Source organism: Anser cygnoides, chromosome 2, assembly GCF_040182565.1.
Source record: "Anser cygnoides isolate HZ-2024a breed goose chromosome 2, Taihu_goose_T2T_genome, whole genome shotgun sequence".
NCBI lineage: Eukaryota > Metazoa > Chordata > Aves > Anseriformes > Anatidae > Anser > Anser cygnoides.
Window position 1 is genome coordinate 77,239,364 of NC_089874.1, and position 25,002 is coordinate 77,264,365.

The 25,002-nt window shown below is 37.0% G+C and overlaps 1 protein-coding gene across 13 annotated transcripts in view; it reads right to left on the bottom strand.

Annotated features, from left to right (window-relative positions):
- Nucleotides 1–25,002, bottom strand: part of CDH12 (cadherin 12) — a 564,885-nt gene that overhangs the window by 207,790 nt on the left and 332,093 nt on the right. For 11 of the 13 annotated variants that reach the window (XM_066992499.1, XM_066992497.1, XM_048047680.2 and 8 more), the window contains one exon: nucleotides 16,540–16,683. The exons of 1 other annotated variant lie outside the window; for it this stretch is intronic. The gene's annotated coding sequence lies outside the window, so the exon portion shown is untranslated. Of the gene's footprint in view, nucleotides 1–11,534; nucleotides 11,595–16,539; nucleotides 16,684–25,002 lie in introns of all 13 variants that reach the window. One more of the 13 variants, XM_048047686.2, reaches the window with a different exon arrangement.

Genomic DNA, 25,002 nt, shown 5'->3' on the forward strand with positions numbered 1-25,002 from the left:
CTTGAGTACTGTGTTCAGTTTTGGGCCCCTCGCTACAAGAAGGACATGGAGGTGGTCGAGAGAGTCCAGAGAAGGGCAACGAAGCTGGTGAGGGGTCTGGAGAACAACTCTTAACGAGGAGCGGCTGAGGGAGCTGGGGTTGTTCAGCCTGGAGAAGAGGAGGCTCAGGGGAGACCTTATCGCACTCCACAGGTACCTTAAAGGAGGCTGTAGCGGGGTGGGGGTTGTTCTGTTCTCCCACTTGCCTGGTGACAGGACGAGGGGGAATGGGCTAAAGTTGCACCAGGGGAGGTTTAGGTTGGGTATTAGGAAGAACTTCGTTATGGAAAGGGTTGTTAGGCATTGGAATAGGCTGCCCAGGGAAGTGGTTCAGGCACCATTCCTGAAGGTCTTTAAAAGACGTTTAAATGTAGAGCTTAGTGATATGGTTGAGTGGAGGACTTGTTACTGTTAGGTCAGAGGTTGGACTAGGTGATCTTGGAGGTCTCTTCCAACCTAGATGATTCTGTGATTCTGTGAATGTACATAAGAACTACATCACTACTAGAGTTTAGTACAGGACACTATAAAAACAGTTCCTTCTTAGTGATCACATGCCATAGAACTGCAAGTTAATTGACATAAATGAATCTACAATGATTAACAAAGGAGCATAGTGCTCTGCCATGGTTAGCATCATTTTATTTTTTCCCTGGAAATTGATATTTTACATAAAAAAACTTCATGATGTCTTTAATACTCTATGCTTTCTGCACCAGTGTGCTGATGAGTCAAGGTTATTAGTGGCAAAATTCAGCTACAGAGCAATACAGGAAGACAAATAATTGTCATAAAGAACGCACACAGAATCCAGAAACCATTACACCAGGAATCCATAGTTGTACGTAATTTTCTTAATGTTGTTTTTTTCTTCAAAGGATTGATCATGACATGGATGAACACAGTATTGTGTGAGATGCTGTAAAAACATATTACAAGGACAGCTCCTCCCGTGTTTTAAAGACATGGTTCTGTTTTCTTTCCCTTTTGAAAAAGAGAATATCAGATCTTGATCCAGTAACACTAAAATTAATATGACAGATCTTCCACTGGATCAAGATCCAACATTCTTTTTTTCCCAGTATAATGTAAAAATGAACAGCTGCTATGAAGTCAGTACAGTTGATAAAACTCAGTTGAGGAACTGGCAAAGCAAATGTGTTGTTGATCTCAGTGTGAATTGCTTTTAGTGATGAGATATACACAATGTCTTGCTATCTAGGCATATGACCTTTTATAATTTCTTTCATTTACATGACAATAACAATTCACTCTGAAATAGAAGAAAATGCAGATGTGATTCTATCAGAGAGATACTGCCAGTATCAGATCTTAAGAAAACTAATAATACTCTGGAATAATCTCACTGAAGTCACTCGACAGTATGTTTGAGACACGATATACTGTATTTAATTGAGAGAAGTGTTTACATGCTGTATGCAGTTTCAAGATGCACTTTCAAACTTCAACTGCTAATGTGACCTAGGTGGTCTTCACAAAGAATGTCTTGGAAGAAAATGACAACTTGACCATATGAAAAAAAATGATGAGACAGCAATCCTTCAAGTTTAGAACAAATGATTTGAAGAAATGCCATCTTATTTACATGAGTAGTCAAATTAAATATTCTGTCTACGTTATTTTCCCTCAGTAGTTTTAGGTGAACCACAGTCTTTCTTGTATTGCAAAAGAAAATTTAAAAAGGCTGATAAACACTGAATATAAGGTGTTTCATTTTGAGACAAGGTCTAACTTTGCACAGTTTTTACTCACAAATGTGGTAGTGATATTTATGTACATGTATATATCACAGGAAGTTGTACAAGGATGGGGATTAGGTAAAAACAGAGCTATTCTAGCCTAGTTTACACGCAACTGAGGCTTTACCGTTGTTCTAGCATATAGGCTGGAACTACAAAAAGGAAATATTATCTTCCTTTGTGATCAGAGGAGCACAAGTTTGCTGCTTTCAGGCCCCAGAAAGAGCTTCACAAAAGATGAGCTAGTCTTACAGACACTCTGCAACAAGTCATCTGTGTGACTATGGAATAGGTATTTTAAAAATATGTTCTTATCACACACAAATGTCAAGTCGTCTTCGAAAAATCATTGCTACTCAGCTTAATCATGTTTCCTGCCTTAGCAATTGATAGGTTGGGAATTGACAGAAAAATGTATTATTTCTAGTGCTAATTGCCTGAATACTTCTGCAATTTTAAAGGCTTCTACAAATCCGATACATGAGAATCAGTTCCCAGACATAACTTATTATCATTATTCTAACATCACAGTGACAGCTTCCACTCTCTAATTCCATGTAGTCAAGAGAATTAAACAAAAGAAAGCGGAAATAGCTTCTTTACCTACTGACAGACTGAGATATTTACTTTCAAAATAATTCATAATGAACCCCTAGTAAAGGCTTGTACTCTGATCATCTGGCATTCAGTCACTCTTTGCCTTTATAGGGTGACTAGCAACACTTTCTCAGGTACCACTTGCCTGCATTCCCAAGTCCATTCTGACACTACAAGCATTAGCCCAGCCGCCTTGCATTTCTTCCTGTAGTGTCATGTAAGATGTACTCTACAGAAAAAAAAAGGGACATCAACCTCGAAAGGGAAGGAAAAAAAAAAATATCCCGCAACCATGCCCATTCAACAGCCGAGACCAAGATCTAGGCTCTGTCAGAATGATTTCTTATTCCATTTTACTGAGGCAGTGCCATGCTTTATCACTTCTGAGTTCATGTCTTACAGCTGAGGCAGCCCACTTGAATTGGTAAGTTGTTTAGTTAAAGTATACACGTGCTATTCGCATTGTCAGTATGATTTAAAAGGAAAGGTTATTTTGCAGGTGAAATACAGCCACAACTGTGACAGGAAGATGAAATCCAAAACACTACAGCACATATAACTAATTGCCATGTGTCTCACTCCGCTCCTTCTATTCCCCATTTACAGAAATACTACAGTCAGACTCATGACACTGGTGGCTCAGTGGTCGAGGTGTCAGCTTTAGATCTTCCATGATTTTGTAACACCCTTGGTACAACTGGTAAAGTAATATTAGTTAAACCTAACAAACTACTGTCTCTGTCGTTACACCACTACATATACATTTATACACGAAGTGCAATACAATGTGGAGTAATTCTGAATTTTCCTTGTGAGTATGACATGGGCAGGTGTTGAACATGTAAATAATTTGTTACTATAAAAAACGTGCTTCCTAAGTTCAAAGTCCTCCCTTTTCAACCACAAAGTTTACGCCTCATTACACCTGCTCAGAAGCAGCTGTATTTATTTATACATTTCTTAATAGAGGTGAGTTGAGTTGCTTAGCTTCCCTTGTCCAGTCAGGGTGCTGCTTTAATAATATAGCTCAAGTATTGCCATAGTGGCATAGACATATTTTTAAAGCAAAAGGTTTTGTATTAAAGTACAAACCATATCTAAAAAGGGCTATTTGTTCCAACAGCAGGGAAATTAGACGCTTTCTTGTTGTAATTTACAAAAAGAAAAGCCCAATCCAGAATGCTAGAACTGCCCTGTAACTCTGTTTAATTTTATTTCAATGTAATTGAAAAATCTTGTGAAGGCAATGTTGAAAGTTGAGCTCATTTTCCATCACACTGCAGTGTAGTACCAAACACTCTATGCATTTCATGTAAATTAACAACATTATCAGACTACAATGAATCTAAACACTACTCCATCTGTACTTTCTGATATGTGAATAAATAAAAACTTGAAAGTAATGCAAATGAAGTCACCGACAAAAGATCTGTAAAATTCAGAACTAGGTCAAAAGTGAATGCATTAGTGCTCAATATAATTCCATCCAAGGCTTTAATGTTCACCTTCTTCTTTTGTTCTTGAACAATTGATTATCTTTCAGTAAAGTTTACACGTTGCCATTAAATGTTAATAACACATTAATATTAAACACACCATTGTAACGTTAGTGAGACTATTAATATCCTCAATCTTTGCAGGCAATATTAGAAATTACTAAGATCAGTATCAATAGTCAGAAACATAAAAATCCTGTCTTTTTGGAATTGATAGCAATAAACAACGGGCAAGGTACAATCGACTGTCAATACAACCGTCTCTCCTTACAGAACTATAGGGAATGGGGAAACTGGTGTTAGGAAAGAAAAGCCAGCGTTCTTTAGAGAAGATATTCCTCTTAATATTTCAGTATTTTGTTCTCTAGTTTGCTCAAGTTAAAAACAAACAAACAACAAATTCAACCCTATAGCACTGATGGGCAGAAGTGTCACTGCCAGATTCCCCACCACAAAAAAATCCTTCTTAGGCAGGGCATTGCTGAAAGAGCACAAAAAGACTTAAATATGCACAGTTGCTCTAGATTTCAGTCCCACTAGGTGACAACAGCTAGCTAAGTATACATGTGCAATAAGCTTTACATTCCCCCAAGTGTGCTAAATCATTGTGTTGGCTCAAACTTGTTTTTTAAGAGCTTTGTTGACTTCACAGCTGGTGAGTTGACACTTTCCATCACTCCACCACTTGTCAACAGATGCCTCTTACTTATGCACAGATGCTGAGTATCCACCCAACCCTAACATTAGCCTTGTGTTTTGAACTAATTGGGCCAACACAGTTGTAATTAAGATTTGAATAATTAGAAAACGAACATGATTACTTTCACAATTAATCCTTATACCATAACATTACATTCTCTTTTGGACTGTCCCATGTAGCTCACATTTGTTTGGGTCCTGCAAATGCATCACCCTTCCAAATAGCCGAATAAAAACATAGTTTGCAGATTTAAATTAATAACATTTTAAAGAGCCCAATGCACTCTGATTTTAAAGAGTATGATTGGACAGATATTTCATTCTATTTAACCATTGTGTGGATTCCCTCAGAATCATGCAGGAAGAAAAATCATACACGAGGATGAAAAAAGATTTTAAAAAACAGTGTGCAAATATATGTGGATCTGGTGTAATGTAAAAGCTCTTTAACATGAGCTGATCTGACACATTCTGTTTTATTCCTTTGACTTGGTGCCTGCTTAAAAACGGTGGATGCTGGGTTATCAAGCAAAGAATCCAGGTGAGGGGAAAGGGAGAATTTCTTCTAGGTGGGGAGTCTGTCCTGCTGAAATGGCAATTGTAGTACTTGCAAAGAATAGCAGATAGTCTGATTTTAGACTGAAGATAATTAAGAAAAAGAAATAGTAGTAAATAAACAATTGGAAAATGGAATGTGTTTAGGAAATTTCCACTCAAAGCATGAGGGTGTATCACTTTCCTCATCCAAAGTATGTAAGGTCTGAATGACTACATACACATCTCATGCCTTGGGTAATAAAACTTACTTTACACAATGCTAAAGATTTATCTGCTCATTATATGCAAAATTAATGTGTTCACGTATGTGTATACTCAGAGAAATACCTTTTTATTTTTCCAATACATTTACTAACATATTCACAGAAAGAACTCACTTATCTGCCAGTAAAAATCACCACTAGTTAAATTTTAATTATTTGGCATTAGATAGAAAGAAGGAGAACAAGAGAAAAGAAACATAGCTGTACAGGAATATTAATAAGAAGCATAATTTAGAAAATCTATACTCTGTTTATAGAAAGTAAAAGGTAACCCCCCCCCTTTTTTTTTTCCCCCCCCTTTGGCACTCCAGATAATCTACACAGTTCTTGACACAGTGCAGGAAGTCTGGTATGTTTGCGTCAAAGAGATCACTCATAAAGGCAAGAATATTGTTTTATACGATACAGTTGAGAAATAAACAGCTGTAATCTCAATTGTGTGTTAAAAAAAAAAACAACAACAAGGAAAAGTAAATACATATTATCTGCAATCTTAAGAAAGTACATTCAGCTACTGGGAGGAGGGGGAGTTTGTTGCAGATAAAGACTCCCTGGAACTCAAGATTTATGGTTGCTAGCCTCCACCAGGTGTTTAAACCATATTATTTGCACAGATATCTAAACTTACTTTAAAGGGCATTTCAGGAACATACTTATCAGGGAAAGCAAAGAAGCAGGAAAAGGAAAGGAGAAGTGGCTCACAGACAGGTTCAAAGGAGAATAGGAAGCGTTAAATGGCAGCAGCCAGTAGCAGCTCAGCCTCCCCTGAGACAGCAGCAGTTCAGTTCCCCTGAGGCAGAAGAATGAGAAAAGGCTGTAATTACTGGCTGCCATTGTTAGTGAAAATAAATATACTGCTTCCGTATTCAGTAAGAAATATAGCCTCAGTCTGTCTTCCCCCACCAACTTCTTAATCCAAACTACAAGTGCTTCTGTTTATGGCTACGATAATCCCCAGGTTAATATCTGACATTAGAACACTTTGTGATCACAAACCAATCTCATATAAAAGTTTGAATTAGGTGTTGTCAAGCCAGTGCCTCATTATTTCCTTAGGCACAGAAAAGGGAACATGATGATAAGAAGCTGCAGAGGGTAACCCTTGGTCTGCTAAAATAAAGTTAGAAGGAAACAATCTCTTAACTTTATGCGGGGTGGATGTAGCAGTTTCCAAATGTTGGAAAGTGAAGCCTTTCTGTAGGCAGTGTGAGAGGAAAGGAGACAAGCCAAATTAAGTATTAAATGGCAAAAGAATATTAGAAGAGGATAAAATTAATTTCAGTACTTATACTACACACTTTTATTTGTCTGAGAGAAAAAGCTCAGCAAGTGCTGATGGCCTCACACAAGCAATCACAGCGTTGCCTAGGCTCAAATGGTCACAGCTACAGTACCGTCCAGCATGTGGCACTGCTTGTGGCTTAACAACCACTCAAAGAAGGAGCCTGTCCGTTATGCATGGCCACAGAACGACGCCTCACCCTGGACACAGCAGAGAAGAAATCAGGATGCCAGTAGCTCTGAGACTTTGTTTACATGGTCTGTGAAACTTCAAAGCCATGGCAGGGAGTTGGGGGGAGTTTTCAATCCTACCTGCTCAGCTGGATTTTCTAATGCTATCATTCATATTCAGTGTACCTCACAGCGATACCTTGATCCAGCTCCTGTTCATGTCAGAAAAGTTAAATCTTCACCCAGGTTCTGTTGTTGTTGGCTATTTAACTTGGAGGCAATATACTGAGCAGACTCCGTAACTTCTTTCCATTCTGTGGTTGGTAAACATTAAATCAATTTTAATAAAATTAAGGCTAGCTTATAGCTTTGTACACCAACCTTACTACAGAAGGGCTGTTTTCATGATACGATCCATAAAACAAAGTATATTGTCTCAAAAATGAATAAGATTATCTGATTATAAGTCTCTTTAGAGTGTTGATAAAATTTGATAAAATAACATTTGGTTTCACGGAGAGCTTGAGAATTTTAAGTTTTGGAATTTCAAATTCCAACATACATGTGATTATATTCTTACACAGAATTATAAAGTCATACTTCAAATAGGTCCTAGAAAGGGAATTAATTTCCCTTTCTTTGTCCATGTTTCAGTTCAGTATTGGAGCTATGGATTGTTGCCAAATAAATAGTGAGATTTTTATTTGTATTCCTAACTATTGGTCAGAATAAAAAATAAGATTTAACGATGTTTTAAAAGTAATTACAGGGGAAAAAAAAAAAAGTCTTAATATTGATAAAGGCCAGTGCCTCATTGGATAGTTGAAAAGAAACTGAAAACTAGAACAATAATTTTGATTACTACTTCTTTGCTTTCTGACAGGACATATTTCTCTACTTCCTTGTATTATGTTTTTCCTTATATGCTAGTCACAACATTTATCTTGGTGTTATGGCTCTCTCTGCCTTTTCAAATGCCTGCCTTCAGGGGTACTGATGCTACTAAAGGACATTATATTTGGTAGATCTGCATTAAAAATCACTTCTTTTTCCTGACAAGCTATTTAAAACATCACATTTATGCCTTATGAATTGCACTTAAAAAATATATCTATATATCCCATGAAACCTAGACCCATATGACCCAAGTTTGTTTCTTTGCAAGAAAAGCAATTTCTAGCTGGGGACATTATTGCTGAAGGGCTCTGAAGGAGAAATTTTCCAATACACGCACTATTGCTTATTTTTACTGGGAAAAGGGAAAATATCCTATCAGAAAATTCAGAAGAATTACACCAAAAATGGACAGTTTTACTATGGACATCAATAATGCCAGACCAGTATTTGTCAAAAGTGCAATTTAAAAACAAGAAAGGCAGAAAAACCATGTAGCACTAAACAGATACAACCTTCAGTACTTATATGATTTATAGTTTTAGATAGGATAGTTCTAGCTCTGTTCCATCAATTAACCATTTTTGCACAAGACATACAGACACATAGACACAAAGTCAGAGGGAGAGTGTCAGAGAATGACATAAGCTAAAGGATGCTTTAAGTTGTAATGAACTATTTCTCCACCATGGTATCTGTCCAAAGGAAACCTAAAGAACAGCCGGTAGAAAGCTGAATGCCTGGTGCACCTAAACGCTGCATTCAGAAATGTTTGGTAGATCAGTGTGTTTTTCCTGGTACAACCTGCACTGATCAAAACTGAGGTAAGCTGCATGGTAACCAGTTCCACCTGTTCTTCATCAGTAAGGAAGATTTATATCAAGTGCATTCAAAAGAAAATTAAAAGGTATCATCCTGTCATTTTTTCCTGAAAATGCAACCCTAGGCATCTAATAACAGAAAGGGCTGTACAGCCACTAGGCAGTGTGAGAAGAATGGTAATTCTGGATGTTCAGCATTGTCCTCCTGACCCTCCCTCCCCCCTGCTCAAACCATAACAGCAACATTTAGAAGATATAGTTAAGTGTGTGTGTTTTCCATTTAAAATATTCATGCTCATTGATCACAAATAGGGCAAAAAATGTCATACAGTTATTACAGAAAAAGTGAGTTGATTAAAAAAAGGTGACCTTTAGAAAGCATTTGCAAAAAATGCCCATTGTTTGTTGGAAGATAATGCCCAAGGGAGTTCCAGGCAGAGTCAAAAAAAACTGGCCAAACAAACAAACTTCCCCACCCAGTGTAAATAATAAGCTTAGAGAAAAATACTTCTACAGGAAAACCTGTAATTTCTGATATTAATTGTATTTTTTTTAAACTCTACCTATTAAAACAATCCAGAAGGTTGTCCTCATGGCTATGCTGTGTTCTGCCCTACAGAGTATCTAATCTACACCCATTTTAGGATTACTCCCCTTCTTGGCTACTGGAACTCAAAGTGTCCTTGACTGATACATTTCAGCTCTCAGGGTGAGAAAGAGTGACAGGTAATTGCTATGTGCTACATCCGATGGGTAATTCAGAGTGGCATTGAAGTCCATTGACGGACTGGAATTTAGCTGCTTACACATTCTGTGCATTGGACAAAGGACATTACCATCCCAAATAATAATAAAAGGGGGGTTGAGGGAAGGGGGAAGGGGATGATGAGACATAAGGACAAAGGCAGGAGAAAACAGTGGTGCCTGAAAATTTAAATCTAGATTTATGTGCAGTGAGGACCCCCCCCACCTCACCCAAGAAAAAAAAAAGGGGGGGGGGGGGGGGGGTGGGAAGGGGACATAGGTCTTTACATTGAATCTGTAAGAAGGTTTGAAAGCTGAAAAAACTCATAGGATTTGTAACATGTTACAGTCAGAAATGCTGGGTGACATGTGAGAGATATTACTTATACAGCATTTTAATTAGCAAGTTCATTTCAGTGTTTTCCTTATCACCACTTACTTTCTCAATATCACCTCTTACCTCTGTATTTATTCTGACATATGTACTCTTTCAGGCAGAAGCTTGAACTATCATATTTTATCTCTTATTTTAATGTCTGTGCTTCTTCAAGTAACCAGCCCAAAGGTAGAAGGGTCAAATTACTGAAAGAGTGGTAGCTGGATGGTGTTCGTTTGTTTGTCTTTTCTTTTTAATAAAAAACCTTTCTGAGTCTTGTTGTCCAGGAGGTCTGATTAAGAAAGGTATGTAAAGATGAGAACATGAGCTACATCTGTAACTTGAGAGAACTGCACATTGCATAGTGATATAAAAAGGGGTCTCTTTATTGAAAGGCACAGGGCTTGCTTTTTTTTTTGCCTTTTTTTTTTCTTTTTTTCAATTACCAGCGTAAATCATAATTTCTTTCATTTAGAGTTACAGTGACGCAGATCTATACTAGATGGGTTTACTCCATCCCCTAAATTGCTACTATTTTACCCAGAAAAAAGAATAGGAAGTGTCAGTTGTAACAGAGAATGAAATGTATTTATATTCCATTTACCAATTTAAAGACAGAGAGTTAAATATTTAAAATTATGGCAACCAAATACCAAGATTCCTATTAATATTTTAGGGATAAATGAAAGACTGTTAACAGGCAAAGATACATGCTTCCTAAAGGGAAATGAAATGGCTTTTCATTTTGTTGTATAATTAATACTCCAGTTTAATGACATAAATATTACTTGAACTTGAAAATTTTTTACAGAAAGCTTTTTGCAACTAAATCTGAATGAAGTCAGATTCTGCAGAATCACTTACTCATAAAATATCAAAATTTTTGAGTAAATCTCTACTCAAACTATTCATGACAATGGAAATCTTGTCAAGAAGTATTATTTTTAGCTGTTTGTCAAGCTACAAGTATTCTTAAAAAACTTATTTAAATTGTACTCTCTGATATACTTGTACCATTTACCAATATTGTGTTTAGTTGCTGCATTTTCTTAAATAGGAAAAATGAACTATGGGATGTAGATATTTATTATTGTGTTGTTAAATTATATATTTGATTATAGGTATAGAACTGCGTATAAAACATATATATGAAAGTTTACAACATGCACACACAGAACACATATGCCTGAAGACAGAATGCCGAAGTTATTCTTAGTAAATATACTTTGTGATCTTCATATAGGCTTCTCAGAGAGTTAATTAAAATGCTATCTCAGCTACATATACATAAACACTGCACTGTGTATGTACAAACGGTTGAAGGGGACTGAAGAACATAAAGGAATGGTTACGGAGCTCAGAGCCTGGTCATCAGCTCCTGTGGGTAGTGGTTCAAGTGCATAAACAAACCAAAATCTTTGTGAAATGAGTAAGCGGCCACAGAGAACTGTTTGGCAAATGTGTGTATGCATTTACAATTACATTTAGCACTTGCTGGCAGCCTTAAGAGAACAGCAGCCAAGAAACTAATGCTTATAGACTCTAAATGACCTAGGTCAAAAAGCTGGGTTTGGGGATCAGTGCTGAAGCACACACTGTTGATCAAGAAAGGTCAAGTGTCTCGTCTGTTTTCTGGAAAATGAGTGGGTTTGCATTCTTCTTTACTTTCACTGGGGAAAAAAGAATTTCAAACATTTCTATAAGCAAGTCAGCCATAACGGTATTTTGTAAGTATAGTTGATGTGCTGGACATAGTATTAATGTGCTCAGTGAGTAAATGCATGCATGAAAAGAATTATAAATCTGATCTAAATCTGGAAACAAAAACTCCTTACCAAAGACATTTAAGTACTTCTCATCATCTGCTTTGGAGACTGGTCTGAAAATACTGTACTCTGAAAGTTGAAAGAGAAAATAATTCTAGTACCCAGACATGCAACTTTTAAATTTAACTTTTAAATTTAAGTGTGAGACAGCATTTTATTGTGAGTTAAGGTGCCTAGATACTTCCTTGTTTTGAATCTCAGCTCTATGTTTCATATACATATCTCCAAAAAACCTTTCCAATCTGATCTCAAAGTCCAGGTCGGGGCCATTCAGCACAGAGACTCCATCTCCAACAGACCCCAAATCACAATCTGCTGGGACACAGGACAGTAAACATAGCTAGCGTCATACACAGGTCAAAAACAATGCAGTCATTGCCTTAAAAAATACTGACAGATAAGACACCTATAGGAGAAAGATGCCCTTCCAGCAACAGAACAGTATGGTGCACATCAGCGAGTCTGATCTATACAGGAAGACTCTCTTCACCCTCAAAAAGAGGAAATGATATGTTTGACAGAAATTGAAGCACAGGTGTGCCTGTAACCTGACCTACTCTCACGATGCAGTATCTTAGCTCCCATATGTTTGGAAGAAAAGAAGCCTCTTTAAACAATCCATTTCAGTACTGGAATTGTAAAACATATGTCTTTGACTTTTGCTAAATACCAAGTCTAGTAATAAATATGGCAGTGTAGGTTTGTATTTTACTTTGATATAGAAATCATCTACATGGAAGATATTTTTTTTTAGATTTTTTTTCCCCCCAAACTGCCAGGATTGAAAGTTCAACAAGAAAGCAGACTGAAGCTTTCTCCCTCTGAAAATGCCTCTGAAGCTTCAAACCTTTGCTGGCTTACTACAAAATGATTGTCTCAGCAAATATTCTTCCAATGACACGTGCAAAACCCAATGCCTTCAATGAGCTACATCTCTGCAAAAGAAGTGGACCCTAGTGAAAGTGTTAATACAAAAGAAGACAGAGGTTTGAAACTCATCCTTTAATATGGCGCATCTATGACAAAGAGTCATATAAAGAGAAGAAAAACTAGTAACAAACAATTTCCTCTAAATCAACTAATTATGAGTCTGAGAAGTCATTCAGAAGGTGCAAGTCTCACAATGGCTTGAAAATAACAACCCCTATAATCTTAAGTATTTGCAAGCATCTATGTATATACTCTGCAATGTATGTTTCTTATTAACTCCAACGTATGCTTGTGCAAGAACAGTGACATCCTGAGAAATATGAGTTAAACCTTGCAGAGCTTTGTCTTCATGAACCAGTTAAGAGCACTCAATTTCTAGTGTCAATATACACATAGACCCCAAAGCTGGAAATAGAACTGGCTCTTCTTGTGTTTGCTACTGACTTGACACTGAGATAATAGCCTCTGACATGAAGAGTGTAAAACTAGAACAATTAAATAGAACAAAACAGAAAAAAAGGATGGCTGAGATGGTAGAGTGTTTGAATGCGTATATGTCATTCGAGTACTAGAGTGTTTTCAGTTTTTTGTTTGTTTGTTGCAATAAAAGAGAAGAATTTACACACGTGGATCAAATGAAAAACAATGATGTCCTAACAGCACCCAAGGAAAGAAGAGAATGCATACAAAAGTGATGAAGCACTACCTTATGGTAGATGAAGAAAAAGAAAAGAAAGAGGAAGAATGCTATGAAGAACAGAATGAAAAGAGAAAAAATATCATTAGGAAGAAACAGAAGCTTTACCAGAAGAGGTCCAAGAATAAGAGCTTGAGAACCAAACTATGAAAGTAACAAGAGTTGCAGCGATAAGAAGAGTCTGGTGGGACACAAGGGTCTTGCTGGGAAAGCAGATGTTAATTTGCAAAGGCATGTTAATAACACAGAGCTTGAAAAGCCTCCCTTTCTGGGAGTTTTTCATAGAGCTGTGAGAAAAGAAACTGGGGGAACTCAGTAGTCCCTGAAGTTTATTCTACACTGCTTTCACCCATTCCTCCTGAAATGACAAAATATATCTCTTTACCTTACATTTTCTGGATTATTAACTGTAGTAATTAACATACTTTCTTTTTAACGTATCACTATCACAGTTTTAGCAGAACCGTTGCTTGCTTCTCTGTGGTTGGTTCTATATCATCTTGCAGAGAGCTCCCTTTGCTTTAACCCATTCTGAACCTCAATTTAAAAACCTTCCTTAAAAAAAAAAAAGAAAAAAAGAAAGAAAACTCTTACAGTATTAAAGCATTAGTATGAAACACTAATTTTTAATAGTGTTGGGCCAGATAACAGTCTTACTCTTCTGTCGATAATAAGGAGATTCAGCTTGAGGCACAAAATTTAACACTGGCCTCATTCAAAGAGGCAGAAATATCTGAAATAACGCTGAACTCTGCATACAGATGTATATTTAATACTATTTGATATGGCTTTAGAGTAAAAAAAAAAAAGTCTGCGAGAGGGAAACTAGGCTATATAGATGTCTCTGCCGCTGCTTTCCTGTGTAACCTGTATTCCTATGCTTACCAAGTCAGAAAAGCTTCAGTGAGTCAGATGCTCCCAATTACGTTTAATGAGGAATTAAATTCCCCATATTGCTGAGGTCATTTTGGATGGTCAATCCGTATGAAGAAGTCCACAGTCCACTAATGGAAGAGACCAGAAAATAACTGTAACATTACTGTCTGTTTTATCAAAACACAAGGAAAAGCAGCATTTCCCAGTGTCTGGTGAATTGTCATCTCATACAATCTCTGAGGAATACTGGAATGTAAGTGTTCTTCACTTAGAAGCAGATAGAACATCTGATCTTTTAAAACAATAATAGGGATGTAAGTGCATTTGTAAGACTTGTTTAGAAACCCACAGACACAATACCATGAAAGCGTGATTTATTTATTTTTTACTTACAGCAACAGCTTTGTGAGACAAAAGGGGAACAAAGCCATCGTGTCAAACAGCGTTTATAGTCAGTGCCTGTGAGAGACTGGAATGGAAGTTGCTGCTATTTGTACGTTACCTGGAAGTCTGCAACTGCATAGGAATTGTTTACACCAGATTTTTTCCCTTGCAATGCATCAAGTTATTGTCTTTTGATTTTTTTAATGAATATTCTGATGTGTATTAATGAATACTAATTATGCTGGGAAACCATTGATTATTCATGAAAGAAAAATCATTGAAGACAAGTATAATGGCAGCTGATTTATGCATTCAAGTATTTCTAGCCTGGTCAAGGCTTGCATCTCAAGCAGCACAAAACTTAGTAAATGCCATTATTAATGTAACGTGGAAAAAGAAGTGAGCCACAGGCTACGCCAAGATGAGAATCAGTGCCTGTAACTACTTCCCAAAGGAACTTCCTTTCCAAGAAAACAGTGGACATACTGAATTACCATTATAAAATGCAGAACTTAGAGAAAATACTGATACATTGTTAAAACCATCAGTATTCTAAGTACATTTCCCCAAAACCTCAGGTCATTTTCCAATATGCTTATATTTTTGTAAGAAAGACAGCTTGGTATTTCTCACTGAAAAAGCTAATGGAATAAATAACAAACCTGCAGGTAACCAACATTTCCCTGAATTTTTCTTTTTCAGGGGGATGGGTGGAGGAAGAGATGGGGTGGAGCAGGTGCTTGGGAGGTATTTTTGATTTTTATTTTTTATTTTTTATTTTAATTAAATTGAGTAGCTGAGCTTTTAATGCAAGATATAGTGTTATGAATTATATTACCAACACTGGATGATAATCAAAGATACAGATATTTAATGTCAGTAAACAGCATTGGCTGAAAAAGCAGTGCAATTAATTCATACTTTTGTAAACTGCCTAGGAGTTAAACATCTGTTTAAGACAGCAAGATTTGGAATCAGTTAACTTTTCACTGATCTTTTCTCCCTATTATGACAGGTTTTTAAAGACAATGTGTAATTTTTTGTGGGTGACAGGAAGAACACTGACATGTTTAATACAACAGATCTTAATTTGGTCCCTTACAACATTAAAAAGTTTGGGCTGTTTACTAGCTCCTCAGTTATCCCTGACAGCATAGATATTAAATGTACACTTAACTCAGACTATCAAATTCAATTCACTTTAGACATGTTGGTGTGGATTTGCCATAGATACACTGGGTTGCTTAACCAACTCCGGGCTGCATAAGCATCCTTGACTTTTTCTTATTAGTCATTTAATCTTTCAAGATAGCCTCTTCTCATCTACTCTTTTTTTTTTTTTTAAGTAAAGATCTTCAATCATCAGTATACTTCTTTTGATATGCCACACTCTTTCTATTACCCCATGAAAAATGTGTCCTGTTCCTCTTCAAACACTACTTTTTTTTTCCCCCCAGCAACTACCAATTTCATTTTCTGACCACTCATATTGAAGCAGCACCCCTGCTCACACTTCTCCCCTGACAGAACTGCTAATTCTGCAAAACGAACTGTTCTAAAACCCATCAGCTGCTGAGTATAACAGTCCACACATGAGTCACAGCCCTCAGTCTGGCTGTAACATGGAAAGCTGCATGCATATTCTCGACTCTCATTTCGAAAATCCCTTTCTGTCTCATTTAAATGCCACGGAACTTTGAAGCCTTTTGTCTACGAGTTTCTGCCTGCGAATGAACAAAGCTCCTTGCTCAGACCCAAGTTTTACCATAATGTACTTTTGCTTTCCAGTTGTAGTGCTTCCCAAAATAAATGTAGTAAGCACAAAGAGGGAAGGTGTGCATGCCTTTCCTCCTCCCCTCTCACACCCCTGCACATTTCTAACATTTTTTTTCAAGCGTCAGAGTGCCACCGAATCAGACATAACTGCAGCCATTCACAAGCAGCTGCTTAAAATCTGCATCTCTCCAGACACGGGTTCCATGCTGGGACACTTGCCTCTGCCCTGAGCCCTTTCCTGACACACGGCACGGACTCCCTTGCTGCAGTGCAGACTGTCAGTTTACTCAGTTTGAACTTTCAATGCAGAAATTCAGCATGATGCAGTCAGCCAGATAAAGCAGCACTTACCTTAATTGAAATCTTTTCTCTGGTAAAGCTGGCGCATCGGTCAAATCAACAGTGATTTGGGGGTAATCTAAGTTTCAATCAACACCCTCCGGGTTGCTGCATACTGCTCTGCCTGTTTTTCATTTATGTTGAACTCTTCACTGTCTAAAGGAGAGAGAGAGAAAGATGAGCTGAAATCCTCAGAGGTTCCTAGGGAGTGAGAGAAGAAGCACCAAAGCTATGTTTCTTAACATGAGATTCTCAGCAAGCGTGCTCAGGTCTGGAAGATCGTGTAACTGCTGTGATAGGCTCCTGTCATGTCCCCTGAGCCGTGAGATGATCATTGACCTGATTAGCTCTGAACACTCCCTACATGCAGAGAAAGCACTGAGAGGATTGGTGGGTCGCAAGGGAATTGGGAAAGGCACCAGGGCCACTTGGGAATCTTCATTCTTCCAGACTAATGGATGTGCTGCAGCTGAGGCAGTAATTTGTGAGGTTATGCACAATGTTAACCATCTGAGGACTTAAACAAATGTGCTTTTGCATGCTGTTTCTCAAGGTGCACCAGCATGCAACACAGGGTAGAGCTGAGTAATTAGAGGCTGATGTAGCCGTTTCGTAATACAAGGCTCACTGTATGAGATGTTCTGTAAGCTGAGTGATAAAGTGGTTTCATACATTTGCCTCTGACCCTGGGGACAATAGCAGTTAATGGGCAGAGTAAGTGAAATTAGCATGGTGGGCTCATGTTAGCCCCCAGATGGCAATCAATCACCATGGAAAGGAAAAGAAAGGAACAACAAAACCCAAACAGGCTAGGATTATTTAACATGTGTATGTGGCAATTTAAATAAAATGAAGAGAAAGAATGCCAAATTATGACAGAAAGAACTCTTAAAGACAGAGATAAAATCAGTAGCAAAGCACAAAAATGCACGTTCTCTTCTACGCTTGTGGTAGAAGAAGAAAAAAAACCCACAGGGAATGCATTTAAAGGACCTAATTTGCCTTTCATTTATACTGATACAAATAAATCTGTTAAAGATGACAGCTTAAATTTAGATGGGAAAAAAAAACAGAGCAAGAGAAGAATGAGGTGTATTTGTTACCTATTTTTGCTTCTAGGACAATACAGAAACTAGACTTTTGTAATACTAAGTTTTCAGGCCAACGTGCTCAAATTAGTCCAGCCAAAGTATGCCAGCTTTTATGACCATCTTCATCTGCTTTTTCTCGCTTCTTGGACGACAGTTACAGTGTTAGCCTGTTGACTCAATTTTCCATTCAGGTTTGTCCATGGAAATACCAGTTTGTGGCTAAGAGAGGAGCTCACAGGATATCATATTTAGTAATAGTGGTCTGACACACCAGTGGAGATGGATAACATTTTAGATTTGGAACCTACATTTGCAATACAAGCTCTATCATACGTTACTCTGTAAATGCTGAAAGAACAATAATCATAAACATCTACTGAGATTCTTAACCAAATTTACTTAGGATCTGTTTTTATTCATTATTTGAGTAAATTGGTGTAATTTTATTTTAGTAGAATGAGTGGTCAAGAAAGCAATTTTTAAGTTGTTAACCCAATGACAGAGGAACTAGATTACATACATTCTGCAGGCATTCACATCAGAAATCTAATTATTACAGAGAAAACACTGTCATGTGACTTAGATCACTCAGAAGTAACCATAAAAGTTTGAACCTCAAATGTATTTAGCATAACACAGACAAGACAGAAGACATTTGTCACCCTAACTGCTGTCACCCTAACTATAATGCCTGAGAAACAGGCAATAAATCTAAGCTAAGTGTTCCCCCTATGGTCAGTAGGAGACTTGACTTTTCTGCCCTAACAGTGGTAGCTAATGATTTTAGAGATGCTCCTCTAGAAGTGCCTCTCTGTTTCCACTGAACAAAAGCTTCTCATTTGCAAAATCTGGGTAATAAGACTGTATTTGGCAATATTTCTTATTCAGACAGTAATTTTTTAGAACATAGAATATCTTTTAATATGACTTACAGAATGCCTATCATACAGAGATTGCCATTTCACCTGGGACTAATAATAAAAAATAACTATTATTCAACTGAGAAGGTTTTTACACGTATTAATAAGAAATGTAAACATATTCTTGAGCTTGACTAAATGGATTTCATGTGTCAAGACTAAGGTGATTTGCTACTACAAGCCCTCACGGAAAAAGAGGTTGCTTTACCCATAAATTTGTACTGCAGAATGGACAGCAAGTCATCCCAACATTTACAATCTTATTTGTTATGACATGGCATCCTTTACAAAATAATTAAGCCACAGACACACACTGTGTTATTTATGATTTCAAATACAATCAAATAAATTGAATATGAAAATGGCATCTAGACAACTTCTTTGCCATTCGTGAAAGCTTCCAGTTACAGGTTTCTTACTGTTATGTCTAGTTGAGTCCCTATTCTCACCAGCCCTGGAATCTTTCACATTTTTCTTAAACAACCTAGTAGATCTCAGTGTCAGGAATACTTTTCCTTTTATTAACCACTTCTCAAATCTCCTTTGGTAGTTGTAAACTAAAAATTCCAGTCTTATAATACTGTTTTGTTTCTAACCTACTATTCTGATTGTCCTTTTAAGGTATAGAAGTCAGCATTCATTAGAAGTTCATAGGACGTAAGTGAATTATCTTAATTTTTTACTACTGCAAGTAAAGGTCTGAAAGAGAAAACAGGGTCCAGAAAAGGGACTGAAGTATGAAGTGACAAAATTTGAAGAGACAACATGATTTAAGTTTGTGCAGAAACTACTGTGACTTACTGTTGACTTGGACAACTGGGCAAGAAATGAGCATTTTAAATTCAGTGTTGACAAAAGGAAACAATATTTGAATCACTTTTAAGTCTTGCTGCAGTCTAAACAACAGAATGAACGTCAGTTGTCCTGGGTCTTATTCCCCATCCTAAATATAATTCAAGATTTTGAATTCCGTTCTTATCAATCATCTACATAAATGGACCAAGATTGTTCAGAGAAAGGAGAGAAAATTATCAGAAAAGAAGTACGTCTTTAAAAGGGGCTAATATAATCATATAGATAGTAAAAATTAGACATCCCTCTTGACTCATCATTCTTATACAGAGGGGACAGTACATTAAACCAGTGGACAAAAGAAAGGGGGGGGGGGGGAATAATTTTCTATGCAATCTGTAATTAACCTTTTGAATTTATTACCACAAGCCATGACTGCGGCAAAGAACTAATATATATATATATTTATATATGAGAAAATTTTAAAGTCACAACAGGTTTTAGAATGTATACAAAACAAAAATCTCATTTTTTCAAGACTGTTCCTCATTAACAACTAAAACTATTACCTCACAGACATGAGAAGATACTAATCATGGCAAAAAATCTTCTACCAAATAATATAGTTTAGTAGTAAAATTTATGAGACCTTTACAGTATCATTGCATAAGCCATGATATTTTTACTGTCAAGGTCATTAGATACTTGTGTTTCATCAAAGAATAACTTAGATGTTTGGAATTTTATTTTAATAGATGAATAGCATTTAAAAAAAAAAAAAAGAAAGAAAAAAAAAAGCTGTATTTCCCAAATTCATCATTTGAATAAACTGAATGCCAAAACAAATACAGAAGCAGTAAATTATTCCAGCGTAATTTTCTTACTCTCATGTAAACATCTTCAGTTCAGAAACACAAACCAGTGCAGCACAATACATCACCATGCATCAATTGTAAACTCAATAATATTCTTCTATGGCCTTTTACTCTATCTGAACAGTGAAGGAATCAACAATAAACCACTACATTCATAAATTTTCAGCTGGACCAAATCACTCATACAGTAGTTGCCTTAGTTCTGTTATGCTCAGGAGCTGAATAAACTAGAAGTCAATCATGTACCAATAGCTTCAACGTGCTGAATTATTATTTATTCTACAATTGAAAAGATTCTTTGGTATAAAAAAAGATAACATACTCCACAAAATGTACTAAGAGATTCAATTTGCCCAGTAATTTCTTCCTTGTTAATAAGTAATTAACAAAAAGAGGTGTCATCTGCTTCATTTTGGCTGGAAAGAGAGTAACCAGAAATCAGGTGTGGGAATACTCTAGGATAACAGCAAAAGCTGCAGAATAAAAGACTTTATAATAAGAGAGAGAGAGTGAAATCACCCTTATTCTTCACCTGTCCAGAGATATGCGTATCAATAATAAACCACCTAAAGACATTAAAAATACTTTGAAGTGAACCATTTGAACTTTCATAACCAACATATTTTCCACATGTGGGCAATTTCCACATTTTTTCTCCATGGTGGCCAGGGACAACCAAACGAGATAACTCTCAATAGTATCTGACAATTGCCATGCATTTTAGCACTGGAATTTTACTGTCATCCTCATTAATTTCAAAAGCAGATGCTGAGCAGATTCAACTCCAAATTCTCATCTGGCTTACATCAGCATAGTTGCATTTATTTAAGTGGAACTGTACAGCAAATTTATGAATTAGTGAGATCTCATGCAAAAGCAATACAACTTGTCATCAATTAATATTATATTAGATTCCAAAGATTCCTGCAATTTTATCCAACTTTTTTTTTTTTTTTTTTTTTAATATATATATGACTCATTTTCTTTTCCAGACTTTCTGGCCATAGTGAGTACAGAAAACACAGCAAAGTTGATTGCATCTAGCAAAGAGTACAATCTTGAATATTCAGCACTTTAGTTCAGTGCCTTGTTAAACAGAGTGTGGATGTTAAGTTAAAGATGTTATCTTGTTATCTGGACAGAAGGAAGTGGCTGAATCCTATCCATACTCACTGGAAAACTGTTCACTTCATCAGGCTTTTTCTTCTGATAGTTCTAGGGACTCAGACAACTCCAAAGCACTCTTGTCCTTATCTGACCGCTGTTCTCAATCCCAGTTTAGGAATAGTAATCAGTACCATTCTTTTTGCTTAGGCCAAACTTCCAAAGATAAGAAAAGTAGTACAACATATTGCTGTAAGACATTTCCAATTATGTTATGCAATGTGCACTTTGAGCTTCATTGTACACTTTTATTAAGTGAGGGTGGTAGACTGACACATTTCAACATTGGTGCTATTTCCTTGGAGGCATCCCCACAATGTCGGAGACATTTAGGAGGCAAAAGTACGCCTCCTAAAAAATGTATAAAGAAATAAATGCAAGTTTTGGAGGTTCCTAAAACAACAGAATCGTTCCAAAAGTGTAATGACTGTATAACGACTGACCCTTATCTAACATGGGGCATTTTGGGTACTCTTCTCCCAGGGGCCACCCCTGCAGCCCCCTGGCTACCAAAACTTGCCACATAAACCCATAAGAACTATAAAGGCTGTTTTGTTAAAACACGGAATCCCAATTTTGTACTGTATTATCTTTCTCTATGTACTGAGATCCTCAGGAATACTAAAATGTTCTCTACAGGACAGGGGAAATTTTATAGCTGAAGTTAGTTTACCTCTCCTGTCAGCAGTACACCTATATGGTTCAACTGAAAACAAGTTACACAGGAGTAGCCAAGGGCATGGTTTTGTAGCAAAGTGTGACATGTAATTTCTGGTCTGGGTCTTTCTTTTGCTAGGGGCTATATAGTTCCTTTTGGCGTAAAAGCAAAAACAGGAGTGTCCTGCAAGTTGCACCACAGGAGAGTGTGGGAGATAGAATGACTCAGGGACATCCTTTCTAAAGTACAATTCCTCCCTCACATCCTTCTTGCTCAGGTGAAGGGAACAATGATTTGTGGTATGACCTGTCTCAGCAGCAATTTACAACAACTTCCCAGTAAAATCTCTGTCTGCTGACTGCCTTTTGCTATCCACTTGCGTTAGCATGCGAGGACAGTGGAGAGAGGATAGTGCAGGAAGTGTGCAGGGATGCAATATACTGCCTGTAACCACATAAATATCTTATACCTAACCATTAGCCTCCATGTTCCCATCTGTCTGAATAAGGAGGGTTTGCTTGTCCCCTTGAAGGGGACAAAACTGAACTGCAATTTAGTCTTGGGATTCTCCCTGGCATTTTTATGGCTGAAGCCTGCTCTGCTACTTACTCAGACTAATACTATAAATCTAACACACTTTAAGGACCACATTTTCAGAGTCATAAAGCATCATATCAGTCCATTTTTTTCAGGGGAACCACAGATCTTTTAGAATACCTAGAGAAAATCAGATTGTAAGAGGTGCCTGCGGTTGTTCAGACATTGTTGGTTTCTGGAAAAGCACAGAAATGTTTAGTAGTAAATACAAACTTCAATTAAATCAAAATTTCCAGCAAACCTAACTTGGATGACCCTAAGTAGTTTTAATTTTCTAACTTTACGGCTTTATTTTCTTTCTTCTTGTTCTCGTTGTTATGTTTTGTTTTATTGTTTACTTTTAATTTTATCATCGACAGTTTTTCATTCGGTGATGCTCCTCTTCTCTTTTTCAGTCTGTCCATGTCAGAGTCATAGTATGTAATCTTTTAATATATATATATATATATATATTTTGTTGGTTGGTTGATTGTGTTTTTTTTGTTTGTTTGTTTGTTTTTAATTCTTCAGAAATCTGTGTTTTCTCTGCATTTTAATTTACTTGTTCGCTAGGTATATGAAACATTGCTTCTTACTTTAATATGCTCTCTTTCCACTTAGTCATTCCTTATTAATGCTTCTCCTTACACAGTTCCAGCACTACAAACTCCATCTACATTTTTCTCCAAGAATTATTTTCCTCATCTCTCTTAGCATTCCTCCTTCTATGTCTCTTTTCTGGCAGTGTTAGAAGGAGAAGTTGCATTTTTCCATATCCATGTAAAAACTTCTTAGGTAGGAAAGGAAATGAAGTTCTGACATAATTGCTGTTAGAATCAAATTCCCTCAACTACTGTTCAGGAGGAGCTAGAAACACTCCAAAGGAACCTGACTCAGAAGTGTTATTTATTCCTGGTTCTCTCTTGTTTTTAATGCTCTGAAGCAAGTCTTCTCTTAGATAACAGACATCAACCTCTTGCCTGTGAAGGACAACTCCCTTCTGAGTAGCAAATTGGGAATAAGGCTGGGCTAGGCTATAGGGATAATACTTGCAATATCATTTTGATGCCAAGCCCTAAAAAAGTAGGCTGATGGGAACAGGGACCAGCAAGACCAGCTCTCACCTGGGGTCAGCACTCTCCCTTCACGTGTGACAATGCTAGTTAACATTTAGGCTGCACTCTGCTGAGAGAATACCCAAGCTACACCACGCCAAGTTGGTGTAAGGGTAAAGAAGTCCATCATCCCAGTCTTCTCGGAAGAACAGAACTTGTAGAGCCTCTCACAAAATGTAAGCATGATGCAAGTAATGTAGTCCCTTCAATGGGCCTAATGGCAAAGCCATTACCCTGAAAGCATTTTACCACATCAAAGTGTGTAATAAATGGCTTTCCTAATGTAAAGAAACTGAAACGTGTAATATATATCGATCTTATTTTTTGGACACCAAGGAACACAAAGATTTCAATCCAGTGCACAGACACTGACACTGATTAGTAGGGCCTAACTCTGCATAATTTGCTTCTTGTTTCTACCACTCACATCATAAACCTTTCTTATCCCCTCCAATTACGTACAGCACATACTAGAACCCCATGAAGTCTGCTTAACTATAGTTTGCAAGAGTTCTGAACAAAATCATCACTTCCTTCTGTAGCTGCATGTTAATCCTCATCAGCTTGTTTTTTGATCCTATCCCGCACTTCAAAAACATTGGTCTCTTGGGCCTTGATGATTGTTAAGTTTCCTAAATTTTCCCTTAGATGCTCAGCAGAGATGTAAAAATGAAAAGGCAATAATAACAAACTGTCTTCATAATTGTTTCATCCTGTAATCATTATTTCCAATGGGATCTATCAATATTAGCATCTTAAAGGCTCAGAAGACATAGAATCAGATCATGACATGAAATGTGAAACTGACTTCTAGGCATCAGGAAACTGAAGGGGGCAGGAGAACCGAGAAAACAAGGAGCTTCCTTTCCTCAGGTAGCCCAAGCTAAAGCATGTCTCAGCTGCAGCCCCTTCACTCAGGAAACAGAGGCAATGGTTTGGCAACACAACTTTGGGTCCCATCTCCCACAGAAGGAATAAAGTAGGGACATACCATCTTAAACTCTACTTCACTGCAGCTTGCTACCAAAAGCCAGTGCAGAGCATGCTGGAACAGAGTTTCTTTATTATGGGCTTGGATGAGAACATGCTTCCACATTAATATGTTGGATGAGAACATGCTTCCACAAAGCACAACCACCCTTTATCTCTTTTTAAGATGACATAGTTTAAGACAGTTGGTTAAGTAATACAACTTGGCCTCTAGTGGTTAGACTTAATAGAATTCTCTAGCCACAGAAGACATGATTTATAAAAAATACATTAAAAAAATGTTCAGGTTAATAA